At 37.4% G+C, this 15,264-nt stretch overlaps 1 non-coding gene across 1 annotated transcript; it reads right to left on the bottom strand.

The window, feature by feature from the left end:
* Positions 1–6,335: 6,335 nt before the first annotated feature.
* Positions 6,336–6,442, bottom strand: LOC133813170 (small nucleolar RNA R71). The gene has a single exon (XR_009884209.1). It is a non-coding gene; the product is annotated as a small nucleolar RNA R71 (small nucleolar RNA).
* Between the last annotated feature and the right edge of the window lie 8,822 nt (positions 6,443–15,264).

Here is a 15,264-nt window from a genome sequence, read left to right as displayed (position 1 = left end):
CTCAACTACACCATTCTGTTGAGGTGTTTTAGGAGCACAGAACTCATGAGCAATTCTGAGATGATCACAAAATTCAGCAAAAAGATTATTCTCAAATTCTTTTCCGTGGTCACTTCTCACCCTGAAGAATTTCATAATCTTTTGGAGTTTTTCATTTTGGATTTTAAGAACAAGGGCATAAAAAACTCCAAAAGTATTAGACTTTTCCCCTGATAAAATTGACCCAAGAGTATCTATAATAGTCATCTACACAGACCATGCCATATCTTTTCCCACTTATGCTCTTAGTCTGCATGGGTCCCATCAAGTCCACATGCAATAGTTCCCAAATTCGTGAAGTCCGCAGAAACTTAACTGTAGGATGAGTTGCTCTAGTTTGTTTCCCTAACTAATATGGTCCACAAACATTTTCTCGACTAACTTTACATTCTGGAACCCCCCTAACAGCCTTGAGCTTGACCAGATTCTGGAGATCTTTGTAATTTAAATGACCCATTCTATGATGCCACAACTCAGATTTTTCAAGTAGAATTCTATGACACAAAACATCACTATCTAGCTTATAGCAGTTGTCATTGGATCTTTTCCCTATCAAAACTGTATTTCCATCAGACGAAACAACTGAACAACAGCTGTTAGAAAAATTTACCAAATATCCTGAATCACACAACTAACTTATACTAATCAAGTTCGCCTTCAACCCCTCAACATACAGAACATCCTTTAGAGATGGAAGATTCTTCAGAACAAGTTCACCTCTTCCTTGTATAGCTCATTTGTTCCCATCACCAAAGGTCACAACACCTTTAATGCTTTCTTGATAGTTGATCAACAAGTGTTGGTTTCCAGTCATATGTCGTGAACAACCACTATCAAAATACCACCGGTTGTCCTTAAATGCAGATAGAGAGATATGAGCCACCCAAACTTTTGGATCCACTGAACTTTCTTTAGGACATAAATCAAAAGGTACAAAGTCAATCTTTTCAGAAGACTTCAATCCCTCATTTCTATCAACTAACTTTTGAAGATAAGATTGCAACTTGAAGCACTTTGGGCGTATATGACCACGTTTATTGCAGAAATGATAGACTGGAACATACCTCCCACTAGTCGAATTCTTTAAACTAGTTGGTCTACTCCAGGATTCATCTTCTTGAGACTGAAAATTTAGAGATTGAACTGCATTTGAACGAAAACCTTTGGACGTAAAGGGACCATCAATAAGAGTCTTCTTTCCATTTTTGTTTAATAGCCTTACCTTGTTTCGAGACCCTTCTATTCCAAATTCATCTCTTGGTTTTTTAACTTTTAGAACTTTAAATCTTAAGTCCTGCAACTGAACATTCTTATCATTGATTTCTCTTAACAACCTATTTACTTTTCCCTCAACATTTTTGTTAACAAGAATTAATTTCTAACTTCTTCCTTCGACTTGCTTTACCTTCTTAATCATATTCACCCATTGATCATACATCTATTCATACGCAGTTTGTTGATCCAGGCTTTCTGTATCAGATTCACCAGTCTCTTCATTCTCACTTTCATCTTTTCGATTAGATGAGGCCATAAACACAACCACACATTTATCTTGATCTGAGTATTCACTGCAAGTTTCATCTTTATCCTCGTCACTGTCACTCCAAGTTACAGCCATAGCCTTCTTCTTCTTTAAAGTATTGGCACCCTCAGCATGAATGTGACCAAAACCTTCACACTCTCGACACTATATTCCTCTATTTTTCTTTTCTTGAGGAATTATAGATCTTTGATTGAAGGGCACACTCTTCTTGAAGACATTCTCTTTTCCACCAAGGTTACCTCTTCTCATGTTTTTTTTTTCAGGAACTTTGCATAGTTTTTTTGTCAAAAAGGTTATCTTATCTTCAATCATACATTATGATACATCACACTTCTCCACATCTTCTTTGTGAACAAATGCAAGATTGTTGTTTCCCTTATCCTTTTCCCTTTCTTTCTTCTCTTTGCCCCACCTCTTTAAGGTCATCTCATAGTTTTGTAAAGAACCTATCAGCTCATAAAGTTCCAGTTCCTCTACATCATGAACCTCTTCAATAGAGGTAACTTTGGCATTAAAAGCTCTTGGAAAGACAGCAAGAACCTTTCTGACCAACTTTGTATTGGAGTAAATCCTTCCAAGAGCATAGGACTCATTTGAGATATCACATATTTTGGCATGAAAATTAACCACTGTCCCTCCAGCCTCCAAATTCAGGTTCTTGGACTGAGTAGCCAGAGCCCTCAATCTTGCTTTCTTGACAGCTTGAGTCCCTTCATTCTTTGTCTTCAATTTATCCCAAGCGTCTTTAGCAATTTCACAGTTGTTTGTGACTTTCATCTGGTTTGTTGAGACGTCATTGAAGATAGCATGAAGAGCTTTGGAGTTGAAATTTTCCTTCTCAATTTTAGTTTCAGACCAGTCACTCATAGGCTTGACGATTTCAACTCGATTTTCAGTAACACTTAGAGCCTTCCATCCATTTACCACTGCCATCCAAACTCTTTCATCTACAGCTCTCAGAAAGACCCTCACCTTGGTCTTCTAGTATGGATAATTTGAGCCTTCTAACATAGGAGGTCTAGAAGTAGATCCTCCATCTCTGAACATATCCATTAGAATTTGTACACAACAAAAACAGACACCCAGATACAACAAGAAAAAAAATTGATAGATCATGAATTAACCAGAAACACAGAACCTCAAAAGAAAGTCACTAAAGCAAATAAATCCAAACAAAATGTCAAACAGATAGAGATCAATCTTGTAAACCATGCTCTGATACCAATTTGAAGACGGATTTGCTACTCTAATGACTAATTCAACTTACTTGTGGAAATGAAATAACCTTAAACACTATGAATGTAAGCATTAAACTAAAGTATCATCAATTTTAATGCTACAAGAAGATTTATTATAGATCTGAAAATATTCAAGAAATGTTTACAAAAACTCCATACAATCTAAAGTGCACAATATAGACTGATTGTACAACACAATCAAGAAACATACAACAATCAGTAAAAGAACAATATCAAAAGCAAAACTTCGGCAGAGCACATTCTTTGAAATCCCTTCAGTTGTTGTCTGATCCAAGCTTTTGCTTCTCCTCTTCAAAAACCCCGAATTGATCACCAGCTTCTTCTTCAACCTTTTTCTTGTCCCTGCAACACAAAGTCAAGACCAAGAACCAAGATCTAGGGTTTTTCTCACAGAGTTAGTTGATTCTGTTCTACTCAATATTTAATTTATAGAAAGAATGACAGGACCAGGTGACATCATACTGTCACGTGTGAACTGCCAGCTGGAGAAAACACTGTTAGTTAAACTAAACAACTAACCCGTCAATTTAATATGAACAACTCATAATATTGAGATAAAACAAATCGCAATACAGACAGAACAAGATGCATAATTTTTTCCAACCAAAAACAAGATCGAAAATTGACATTAACAGAAAATAAAATTGGAACAAATTACCGATAAAATTTCTAGCTGAGCTGCGGACTATGTCGCTCTCTTTAAGACGTTTCGCGGCTCTGCCCTAAGTGTGCACGACAGTCTAGCAACCATGCCAATTTTTGGTTAGTTGCAGACTAAGAGAGTTGGGGGCTCATGGAAGTGACTGGCTGGTGGTAGTGATGGTCATGGTATCATGGTCCTCCCTAATTTGTATTTGGGCCTTTTTTACTCTCTGTTTTGCCTGCGTTTTCGTTTATTAGGCTGCCAATATTGGTGTTTGTTTGTTTATTTTGTCTTAATAGTTATCTGGTTTAGGTTACAAGAAGGGGTTATTGTAACCCTTAATTCGTTGAAGGATTCACGGCTTTTGCCACTGTTAATGGTAATATGTCGAAAGTCTTATACAAAATGAAGCCAAGGTACTCTATTAATTTTTAGTAGACATATCTCTAATTGGTTTTTTCTTTGGAGTTTATGAATTTTGTAATCTTTCGAGTTTATGAAGTTTGTAAAGTCTTGGTTAGCCTAATTTGTAGTGGGTCATCTCCTTTGGGAGACTAGTATTTGCTCCTTGAGTATTTCTGACCTATAAAAGGACTTTGGTCCTTCTTACCCATGAATGGAAATTTCATTTATCTTTTAAAAAAATATATAAAAACTGTGTTCTTGGTAGTTTAATTAGTTTCATATGAGAAAATGAAATTGAAAATGTGTTATTGGATAAATTATTGCAACTAATGGATCTCTTCATATTAATTTTTTTTAGCTTTTTAATTTTCTTTTATATATAATTTATTTATTTGAATGGGTGTTCTTGCTAACTATGTACTGCAAAAGTTTCATTACTTGTATATATATGACAATTTTTTTATAAGGTTTCACTTTAAGCCTTACCGGTGGGGCTCTCAGTGTTCTCGACCTTTTAACAGATTTCCGTGCGATTTTTTTTTATGACCATGTATATTGTAGCTATTTAGAGAATCGACGCGATTTTTGAAAAAATTATGAATAGTTTACAGTATCGAAAACTAGGTTCAAACATGTTGTTGCACGCGTGACTAATTTTTTTTATACACGTGAAAAACAATATATTTGAACCTAGTTTTCGGTACTGTAAACTATTCGGAATTTTCTGAAAACTTGCACGATACTCTGTAAGGACTAGTTTTGGTATGTTTTTATGGCGTGTTTTAAGATGCAATTTTAATCTTTTATTTGGTTTTGTGCGATATTATGCCGGTGTTTATTGTGTTTTCAGGATTAAGTGTTGTTATGAAGGAAATAGCTTAAAATTGGAGGAAAAGTGCTTAATTCTTGAAGAAACGGTGTTAAACGGGCTAAGGAATGGAAACTAGGCGAAACCGGGGGTCAAATTTATGATTTGGTGAAAAGTTGGAATTAGAGCCGCAGCTCTAAGAGTTTCAGAGAAGAGAAAAAAATTCTGTCAGCATTAGAGCTGCAGCTCTATCAGATAGAGCTGGGGCTCTATTAAAATCTGAATTAGAGCTACGTCTCTATCAATTAGAGTTGCGGCGCTACAAGAAGTCAGAGACGAATTCCAGATCGCAAAATGCACTAGAGTTGCGGCTCTATCACATGGAACCGCGACGCCAGTCCGTACGGAAGCCGAAGTTAGGGCATTTTTCAAGGGCAATTTTGTCCTTTTGCACATAATTAATTAGGGATTATAAAAGCTTTCTTAATGACGTTTTTAAGAGGAGATTAACCCTAGGAGATGGCTGAAGGCACATTGTGGAGGATTGCAAGTGGATTAAAAGAATTCATCACAGTTTTCTTCTTTTCTACTTTGAATTTCTGTATTTTGGATGCTTTTTATTTCTTCTATGGTTATTATGAATTGGATAATGAACTAAAATATTTTTCTAGGGTGTTAATGGATTCTCCTGAACCTTTATTTTAAATTAATGCAAGTTTTATGATTTCAATTTTATCTTGTGATTTATTCAATTTGAATATAATGCTTGTGAATGATTGATCACCATTTACAAGAAATATATGATTTTGATTCGAAATCTGAGAAGTGAGAATTGAATATGCTATAATTGAATAAACATAGATTTCATATTAGGACGAGAGTACCTGTGTGGTCTGTGTAGTTTTTGGCGCCGTTGCTGGGGACTGTTTTTACTAATATCAAGAAATTAATTCTTTTTCTAATTTGGTTGCTTTTCTGTTATACCGTTCTCATTTGGTTTTCTTTTGCAATTTGTGTTTTCAGGTATTCATATAGTTTATGCGACGACAGGGGTCTGAATCAAGGGTGCCTGTTGATCCTGAAATTGAGAAAACCTGTAGAAGAAATCGGAAACAGAAAAGGGTAGAACGAATGGCTCAGAACAGAGGTAACGGAGGGGTTGACAACATTTCCCATGACAACGCTGAGAATCGAAATGCTAGGATAGCAGCAGGTAATGTTGGAGGAATAGGAGTTGCGAACCGAGTTGCACCAGTTCAGCAACCAATGTAAAGAAGTTTGAGGGACTATGTGCTACCTACTGTAACGGGGGTATAGTCATGCATTAGACCTCCAACGGATGAGGCTAATAATTTTGAAATTAAGCCTGCTATTTTTCAAAAGGTACAATCATCAGTTCAGTTTGGGGGATCACCAACGGAAGACCCAAACTTACATTTGGCTAACTTCTTAGAGCTCTGCGCAACATTCAAGAAGAACGGAGTGACAAATGATGCAATGAGGTTGAGACTATTATCATTTTCATTGAGGGACCAAGCAAAGAGTTGGCTTATTTCTCTGGAAGCCAATTCTATCACAACATGGGAGGAGCTAACTCAGAAATTTTTAGCAAAATTTTTCCCACCATCGCTGTCTGCAAGGTATAGAGGTGAAATCAACAATTTTCACCAAAATGATGGTCAATCACTGTATGATGCGTGGGAAAGGTTTAAGGAGCTGCTGAGAAAATGTCCCCATCATGGAATCAAAAAATGGATGTTAGTCCATATTTTTTACAATGGTTTGTGTGGTACTACTCGCACAATCATAGATGCAGAGTCTTGAGGAGCGTTCATGAATAAGAGCGCTAATGAAGCTTATGATCTGTTGGAAGAAATGGCTATGAATAACTATCAATGGCCATCAGAAATAGAAACCACTAAGAAGGTGGCTGGAGTGCATGAATTGGATGCCATCTCAATGTTGTCCGCTCAAGTGGCAACATTAACCAAACATTTACAGCAGAACAACATTCAAGCTCAAGCTCCAGTTATGCAGATGCAGATTATATGTGAGTTTTGTGGAGGGGCCTCATTTATTTGAACAATGCACAAATAGGGAATTTAACAATATTCCTATGGAGCAAGTGCAAGCAATAGGGAACTTTCCGAGGCCTACCAACAACCCAAATTCCATGAGTTACAATCCAGGGTGGCAGAATCACCTAAATTTTTCTTGGACAAGTGATCAAGGTAGTCAGCAGCAGTTTCAGCAGAGCCAACCTCAGTACTCAAGGCCCCCCCTTGATTTTATCAATCACAAAATAGACCACCACAACAGCAAATACCTATGAGGCAACTTGAAGCACAACCTGATGTACTTAATCAATTTATGACAGAAACGAGGGCATTTATTCGAAGCTTGGAAACTCAGATTGGACAGTTGGCCACGTTAATGGCAAACCGAGCTCAAGGGAACTTGCCAAGCACTTGTGAATCCAAAGGGAAATCTTAATGAACAATGTCAAGCTATTACCTTGAGGAGCGAAACAGTGTATGAGGGACCAAGAATAGAGAAGAAAGTTGAGCTGAAGCAGGATCAACATGCACCTATCACAGAGAACAAGCAGAAAATGGGTAAAGTTGAAGAAGAGGCTAATGAGAACCTTGAGAAAAAGCAGCCAGAAATAAGCATAGATCACCATATAAAGATCCCATATCCTCAGAGGCTTCAAAAGAATAAGCTGACAAGCAGTTTTCTAAATTTTTGGATATCTTTCGAAAGCTACACATCACGATTACGTTTGCCGAAGCACTTGAACAGATGCCAAGCTATGTGAAATTTATGAAATAAATTTTGACTAAGAAAAGGAAACTAGAGGATTATGAGACAGTGGCACTTACTAAGGAGTGCAGTGCGATACTTCAAAAGAAGCTACCTCCCAAGCTTAAAGATCCGGGTAGTTTCAACATTCCATGCTCTATAGGGGGTTCAATGGTGACAAAGGCTTTATGTGATTTAGGGGCTAGTATAAATCTAATGCCTCTATCTATTTTTCAAAAGTTAAAATTGGGAGAAGCTCGGCCTACTACCATGTCTTTGCGAATGGCGGATCGATCACTGGCTCATCCGAGGGGGATCATAGAAGATGTGTTAATAAAGGTCGATAAATTCATCTTTCCTGCACATTTTATTATTCTTGATATGGACGAAGATGAAAATATTCCAATTATTCTTGGAAGGCCATTTTTTGCAACTGGTAGGGCCTTAATAGATGTGCAGAAAGGCAAGTTGAAGTTGCGGGTACAAAAAGAAGAGGTAACATTTAATGTTTTTGCAGCAACGGAGGTTCCAACTTGTTGTAGAGTTGATGTGGTGGAAAGTAAGGGTGATAAGCTGAAATTTACTAAGAAGAAATCTATGGTTGAAGGTGGAAAGCGAACAATTCGTCATAAAGTGAAGAAGATCTTTAGTGAGATAGCTCGATTGTTTCATGAGCGGTGGAAAGTTCCAAAAATGTGTAATATCAAGAAACGGGCGTCTTCTCATGATATTATGGCTCTTAAGGACATGAGGGGTGGTTTAGATCCGAGTTAAATTTAAGAAAGTGGTCAGCGTCCGGCTAAATGACGTTAACAACAGCGCCCTTGAGAGGCATCTCAAGTTTATGTATTCGTTTTTATTTTATTATTTTTATTTTTATTCTATTTTTAGTTGAACAATTTTATTTTATTTTTGTTTAGTTTTTTTTTAATATTTTATGTAATTAGAACCGTGAAAAAAATTAGCAACAAAATAGCACAAAAGTTGAATTAGAGCTGCACCTCTACGGAGTAGAGCCACAACTCTAGGGAAGTCAGAGAGCAAGTGCTGAGAAAAGTTAGAATTAGAGCCGCAGCTCTATACACTAGCGTTGCAGCGCCAATTGGGCCCAGAAACGCAATTTAAGGGTTTCCATCAGAATTTTTAGCACGACTCCCATTCCACATCCTCCTCCATTTTAATGTTATACAATGGGGTCTCAGGTAAGTCTCTTCTTTTTATTTGAGTTTAGCATTGGGGACAATGATAGTCTTAAGTTTGGGGGAAAGGATTTATTTTTTTTAGCTTTGCTGTTATTTGTTGTTTTTCAAGTTTAGTATTAGTTGTTATTGTGTTTGAGTCTAGTTTTCACGGGGTTGTTAGAGTGTAAACCAAGTTGATAATTTGTTGCCGATGAGATTGAATGATTGCTATGTTGTATAATCCAAAGGAAGAGTTGTGCATATAAAAAATCTGTGTGCTTTATTGAAACACTTTGTCATTTCACTGTGGTTAATTGGATACTTGTTTGAACTATTGCTCATAGTTGTAAATGTGGGAGTTGAACTTTGTATATGCATGTTGAATTTAGACTGTGGATTGTACAAGTTGAATTTTTTTCTAGAACTTTCTTGCTTGCTATTTGAGACGAAATCCTAAACAATACACACTTAAGAAGAGGATATAGGCCATCTTTGGAACGTTTGAGCCTTTCAAGCTAACCCTTATATATTTTTATCCCTAGTTACCCTATTTGAGCTTTACAATTGACCTTTTTCATTGCTTAACACATGTTTTGAGCCTATACTTGTATCTGTATATTCATTATTCCCTTTGTCCTATACCATGAGCATAAAACATATCTTTTGATTGGAAGGGGGAGTGAATGTTTAAGGGACATATGTAGAAATATGTGGTTACTTAGTGAAATAAAAAAAAAATTAAGAAGAAAGAAACAAAAGGAGAAAAAAAATTATAAATTCAGAATAAACTACATTCCTTAAGTTATTTACTGAAAAATCTAAGTTTGGGGGAATGTAGTTTGAAAAAAAAAATGTGTGTGATGAATAAATAGTAAACTCTTCTCAATCTTGAAAAAAAAAAAAAAAGAGTAACAATGGGATGTGAAGTTGAGTTAAAGGGATAGGTTGCTTGGTTTGAATGCTTATGGTATACTTGAGCCTAAAATGTCTTCTTAACCACCTTTACCTAAGCCATCTATTACAAGCTTTGTAAAGTCCTATTAATTTTTAAGTGTGTATTTGTTTACATTAGTGGAGAATAGTAAGTATAGCAAGCATATGGAATAATCGTGTTGAGTGGATTGATGGTGAGAATTTGGCATGCATAGATTGGTTAAATTCTTTACATTTATTGGTTATGGGTGAATGAGCACGAGTATCAATGAATTACAGTGAATAGGTGAAGTGTTTTGATTGAAATTATGGATTAATTGTTGAAGTGGCACGTTACTTTTCTTTAGAATTATATGCATATGGTATTCATGATTTTTTAGGCTATTTTAATGGTTGTCAATTTGGTTTGTTTAGGTTTTATCGAGTCTTAGTTGTGTTCTTTACTCGAGGGCGAGTAAAGGATAAGTTTGGGGGAATTTGTAAGGACTAGTTTTGGTATGTTTTTATGGCGTGTTTTAAGATGCAATTTTAATCTTTTATTTGGTTTTGTGTGATATTATGCCAGTGTTTATTGTGTTTTCAGAATTAAGTGTTGTTATGAAGGAAATAGCTTGAAATTGGAGGAAAAATGCTTAATTCTTGAAGAAACGGTGTTAAACGGGCTAAGGAATGGAAACTAGGCGAAATCGGGGGTCAAATTTATGATTTGGTGAAAAGTTGGAATTAGAGCCGCAGCCCTAAGAGTTTCAGAGAAGAGAAAAAAAAATCTGTCAGCATTAGAGCTGCAGCTCTATCAGACAGAGCTGAGGCTTTATTAAAATCTGAATTAGAGCTGCGGCGCAATAAGAAGTCAGAGAGGAATTCCGGATCGTGAAATGCACTAGAGCTGCGGCTCTACCACATGGAGTCGCGGCGCCAGTCCGTACGGAAGCCGAAGTTAGGGCATTTTTCACCTTTCGCACATAATTAATTAGGGATTATAAAAGCTTTCTTGATGACGTTTTTTTAAAGGGGAGATTAACCCTAGGAGACGGCTGAAGGCACATTGTGGAGGATTGCAAGTGGATTAAAAGAATTCATCACAGTTTTCTTCTTTTCTACTTTGAATTTCTGTATTTTGGATGCTTTTTATTTCTTCTATGGTTATTATGAATTGGATAATGAACTAAACTCTTTTTCTAGGGTGTTAATGGATTCTCCTGAACCTATATTTTAAATTAATGCAAGTTTTATGATTTCAATTTTATCTTGTGATTTATTCAATTTGAATCTAATGCTTGTGAATGATTGATCACCATTTACATGAAATATATGATTTTGATTCGAAATCTGAGAAGTGAGAATTGAATATGCTATAATTGAATAAACATAGATTTCATATTAGGACGAGAGTACCTGTGTGGTCTGTGTAGTTTTAGGGTGTTTAACCTTAATGCCTATCTTATGTTTATTTATCAAAGAACATAACAATATAATGTGTAAGTAGATCATATCGTAGATTGGCAAGTCGGTGTAAATCATATGCACTGACTAATCTTAGGACTAACTTATTTTGAACATATAATCATATTTATATTCCACTGTGATTACGTCACTGTAACGCCCTAAACTCCAGGGACCATTACGGTGTGCATTTTAAACAGTTCTAAACTCGCTATAACGCTCTAAACTCCAGGGACCGTTACGGTGTGCCTTATAAATAGTGTTAAACTCGCTAATCGAGTCATTTGGCCAAAATTGTGTAACTAAGTAGGATTAGCGGTTTATGGATTAAAAAGTTTGGTTAAGATATAACGTTTCATTAGAATGTTTACTGTATACATTGGGATCCCAAAAGTATAATTTAAAGGTCTATTACAAGAAAATATTTACAACCAGCCGATCTAAGCGGCAAAACAGGGTTTAACCCTAGTTCCTCTTTCAAACCTCGGTCGTGGTGGTCGAGCAGCTACATATGTACACATCATCACCTAAGCTATTCAACTCAAGGATGTTCCAACTTTCTTTTGCCTTTACCTGCATCACATAGCACCTGTGAGCCAAAGCCCAGCAAGAAAACTCAATATGCTCATGAATAGTCATATCATGTCATCAAATCTTATCTGGCATGCCTAACAAATATAGCTCTTTTCAAGCATGCAAATAAATTCAGATAATGCTGAGGAATCTAGGGATCTAGGATAAGAAATCCTACCCTCCTGATTGGATGACTATCAAGTCAATCCTAATCAGATTAGTGATTTAACACTGAGGTTATGATAAACCATACTGAGTGACTGACAAGGAAGTCACCACGGGGCTCAGCACCCACAACCATGCCAATGATGATCATCATGATGATACAGAGCTTATAGCCCTGAGCTGATGAGTGAATATCACTTTGAGGTTCTGCTAAACCATAATGAATCACTGACAAGCAAGTCACTATGGGGCTCAGCACCCACAGCCGTGTGACGAAACCGTCACCTAGGCTTTATGGCAATGGCTCTAATCAGATGAGTGATTTAACACTTGAGTTTCTGGTAAACCATACTGAGTGATTGACAAGCAAGTCCCTAGCTTAAACAAATGAGTTACTGATGGGTTAGTCACTAACTTAAACAGATGAGTGACTGATGGGTAAGACACTAGCTTAAACAGATGAGTGACTGATGGGTAAGTCACTAGCTTATACAGATGAGTGACTGATGGGTGAGTCTCCATGGGGCTCGGGACCCATAGCCATGTGACTAAACAGTCACTGGGGCTCTCTGGCCCTAGCTCTAAATGACCAGCCTTTGTCAAGACAAGCGCTTTTAGTTTTCATCGAACTTGAGGTAAGTCCAGCATTAATGCTCATTTGAGTCATTCAATGCAGATGTCGATTAGATTTAATCTTTTATCGGCTTGCGTTAAAAACGCTAAGTCCATCTGTGACTTTTTAGTCAATACCAGGTGACCAGTGCTCAGTACTACTGCAAACTTGACAAGTAGGTCACAGCTTCACAGCAAATACTGACACCATTGCCAATTCTGACTAGTTAGTCAGAGCCACGCACAAGTAACCAATGCTACAAGGCATATATCATATCCAAAAGTAGGGCATTCAGCATGCTTACTTAACAGTTGCTAGCATAATTATGATCATGCACAAACACAGAGACTCAAGCTCTAATCAATCTCATATTCAATATTTATGGCATGCCCTAATCACATATTTCTCGTGCATCACATTTAAACATCCAACATGCATCAAGAATAACTTTGCATGTCACATATGGGGTGCAAGTTTTCTTACCTTTAGTCCAAGCACAAGTTACCAATAAACGAGCCACAAGCACGATCCTGATTCCAAATCTCTAGTGATAACCTAGTCATAACCATAAACGGTGATACAATGAGCTCAAGTTCTAAAACTAATCCCGGAACCAAGACCTAGCCTCTGAGACGTCGATTCCCACTAAACCTGGTAGTAGGAACGATCCCGAGGCCTAAGGTTTGAGTTCCCACATTCAAAACATCAATTTGGCCAAAAATAGCACCAAGCGCCGCGTCCCCCTATCCAAGCGCCGCAGCCCCCAGCCCATTGAAACTCTCCACCTGCTTCATCGAGCTTGGGCCGCGGCGCCCAAGCACAGGGCCGCGGTCCAACCTCAGACCTGCCATTTTTCCCCAATTTTCCACTTTTAAAGCCTACCAAAAACCTATCCAAAAATCTCCAAATCCCAAAATCAAAAGTTCCTAAACATCCCCACCATCCAAAACCAACAAAACCCAAGTCTCAAATCAATCAAAAACTCATCAAAACACAAAGTCCAATTCAAGCTTAAAAACTTTAAAAAAAGCTTAGAACGTAAAACTTGAATTACCGTGAAATGAGTTGTTCCCAACTAATTTCTCCAGCTAATAAGCTTCTAATTTCCCTAGGATCCCTATGCCTCGATCCTCTCTTGAATCTGAGTCCTAGAACTCAAGTTTCCTTCGAAAATGCGATCGGGAGACGAAAATGGAAGTTAGAGGGAAAGAGAATGTTCTGAACATTCTTTTTATTTAGTAAAAGGTTACTTCAAGCTTAAGTAGCCTCAAACAAATCCTAACGCTCGGGGTCCCGAAAACACCCCCGGGGACAAAATAGTCAAAACCTCTAGAATTTCCCCCTGATCTTACTAACTCCCAATTTATCATCAAATATTTATTCCCATTACCCAATAACCTGGTAATGCTAAATACCCCTTGACTCACTCCGAGTCAAGAATAAATCCCGTTGTGACTTCCCACTAGCTTACCTCCTAAGATCGTCTCGTACTGAGTAACCCTGACATAACCAAATAATAATAAAGCACCACACACATATCACATATATGCCAAATATGCACGAAATGGCCAAAATATGAAAATCACCCAATTAATCATAAATGGGTTCACATGCAAATTTAATACACCTAAACATGCATATTATCATTTAATCACATAATAAATCAATTATGGCCCTCCCGACCTCCTAATCAAGGTCTTAAACCTTATTAGGAAATTTGGGGCATTACTCTCGCTAATCGAGTCATTTGGCCATATCGTGAAACTAAGTATGATTAGCGATTAACGTTCCACTAAAACGTTTACTTTATACATTGGGATCCCAAAAATATAATTTAAAGGTTAATTACAACAAAATATTTATAACCAGCCGATTTAAGAGGCAAAATAGGGTTTAACCCTAGTTCTTCTTTCAACCCTCGGCCGTGGTGGTCGAGCAGCAGCATATGTACACATCGTCACCTAAGCTCTCCAACTCAAGGATTGTCCAACTTTCTTTTGCCTTTACCTGCACCACATAGCACCCGTGAGCCGAAGCCTTTCAAAAAAACTCAATATGCTCATGAATAGTAATAACATGTCATCATATCATAATGTGCATGCCTAGCAATAATAGCCTTAATCACACATGCAAATAAGTTCTAATAATGATGGTTGTGGGCCCTGCACCCTGTATGGATGACTAACAAGTCAATCCTAATCAAATGAGTGAGTGAGGAGTAAGTCACTAACATGGGATCTGCACCCTTGGATGAGTGACTGATGAGCAAGTCACTAACTTAAACCAAATGAGTGACTAAGAATTCACTAGTGTGGGTTCCGTACCCTTAGCCATATGATGATGCAATCACCTGGGCCTTCTAATCCTGGCGCTGAGTGACTAGCCATAGACTAGAGAAGCGCTTATAGTTTTCATCGAACTTGAGGTCAGTCCGACATTAATGCTCATGATGAGTCATTCAATGCAGATGTCGATTAGATCTAATATTTTCGGTCAATAACATACGATCAATGCTCAGTACTGCTGTCGAACTCGACTAGTAAGTCACAGCTTCACAATCAATTCTGAAACCATTGCTGTGACACCCCACATCACTATAGCTGCTTCCTGGAATGACGACTGGCCCTACAAACCAACACGAGTCTTTCCAGCGTGCTTTGTCCTCACTCGCACACTTCCTGGGAAAACTTCCCAGGAGTTCACCTATCTTGAGATTAATCCAGGTCAAGCACGCTTAACTTTGGAGTTCTCAAGTGATGAGCTATCGAAAAGAAGATGCATCTTGTTGATATAGGTAGTACACATAAATCCATTTAAGCTATCTTCAACTGTGTAGTCCTATACCTATACAGTCTTG

The sequence above is a fragment of the Humulus lupulus genome, chromosome 1 (genome assembly GCF_963169125.1).
Source record: "Humulus lupulus chromosome 1, drHumLupu1.1, whole genome shotgun sequence".
In the NCBI taxonomy this organism is placed as follows: Eukaryota; Viridiplantae; Streptophyta; class Magnoliopsida; order Rosales; family Cannabaceae; genus Humulus; species Humulus lupulus.
The sequence above is the reverse complement of the archived record's forward strand: the minus strand, read 5'-3'. Positions and strand labels throughout refer to the sequence as shown.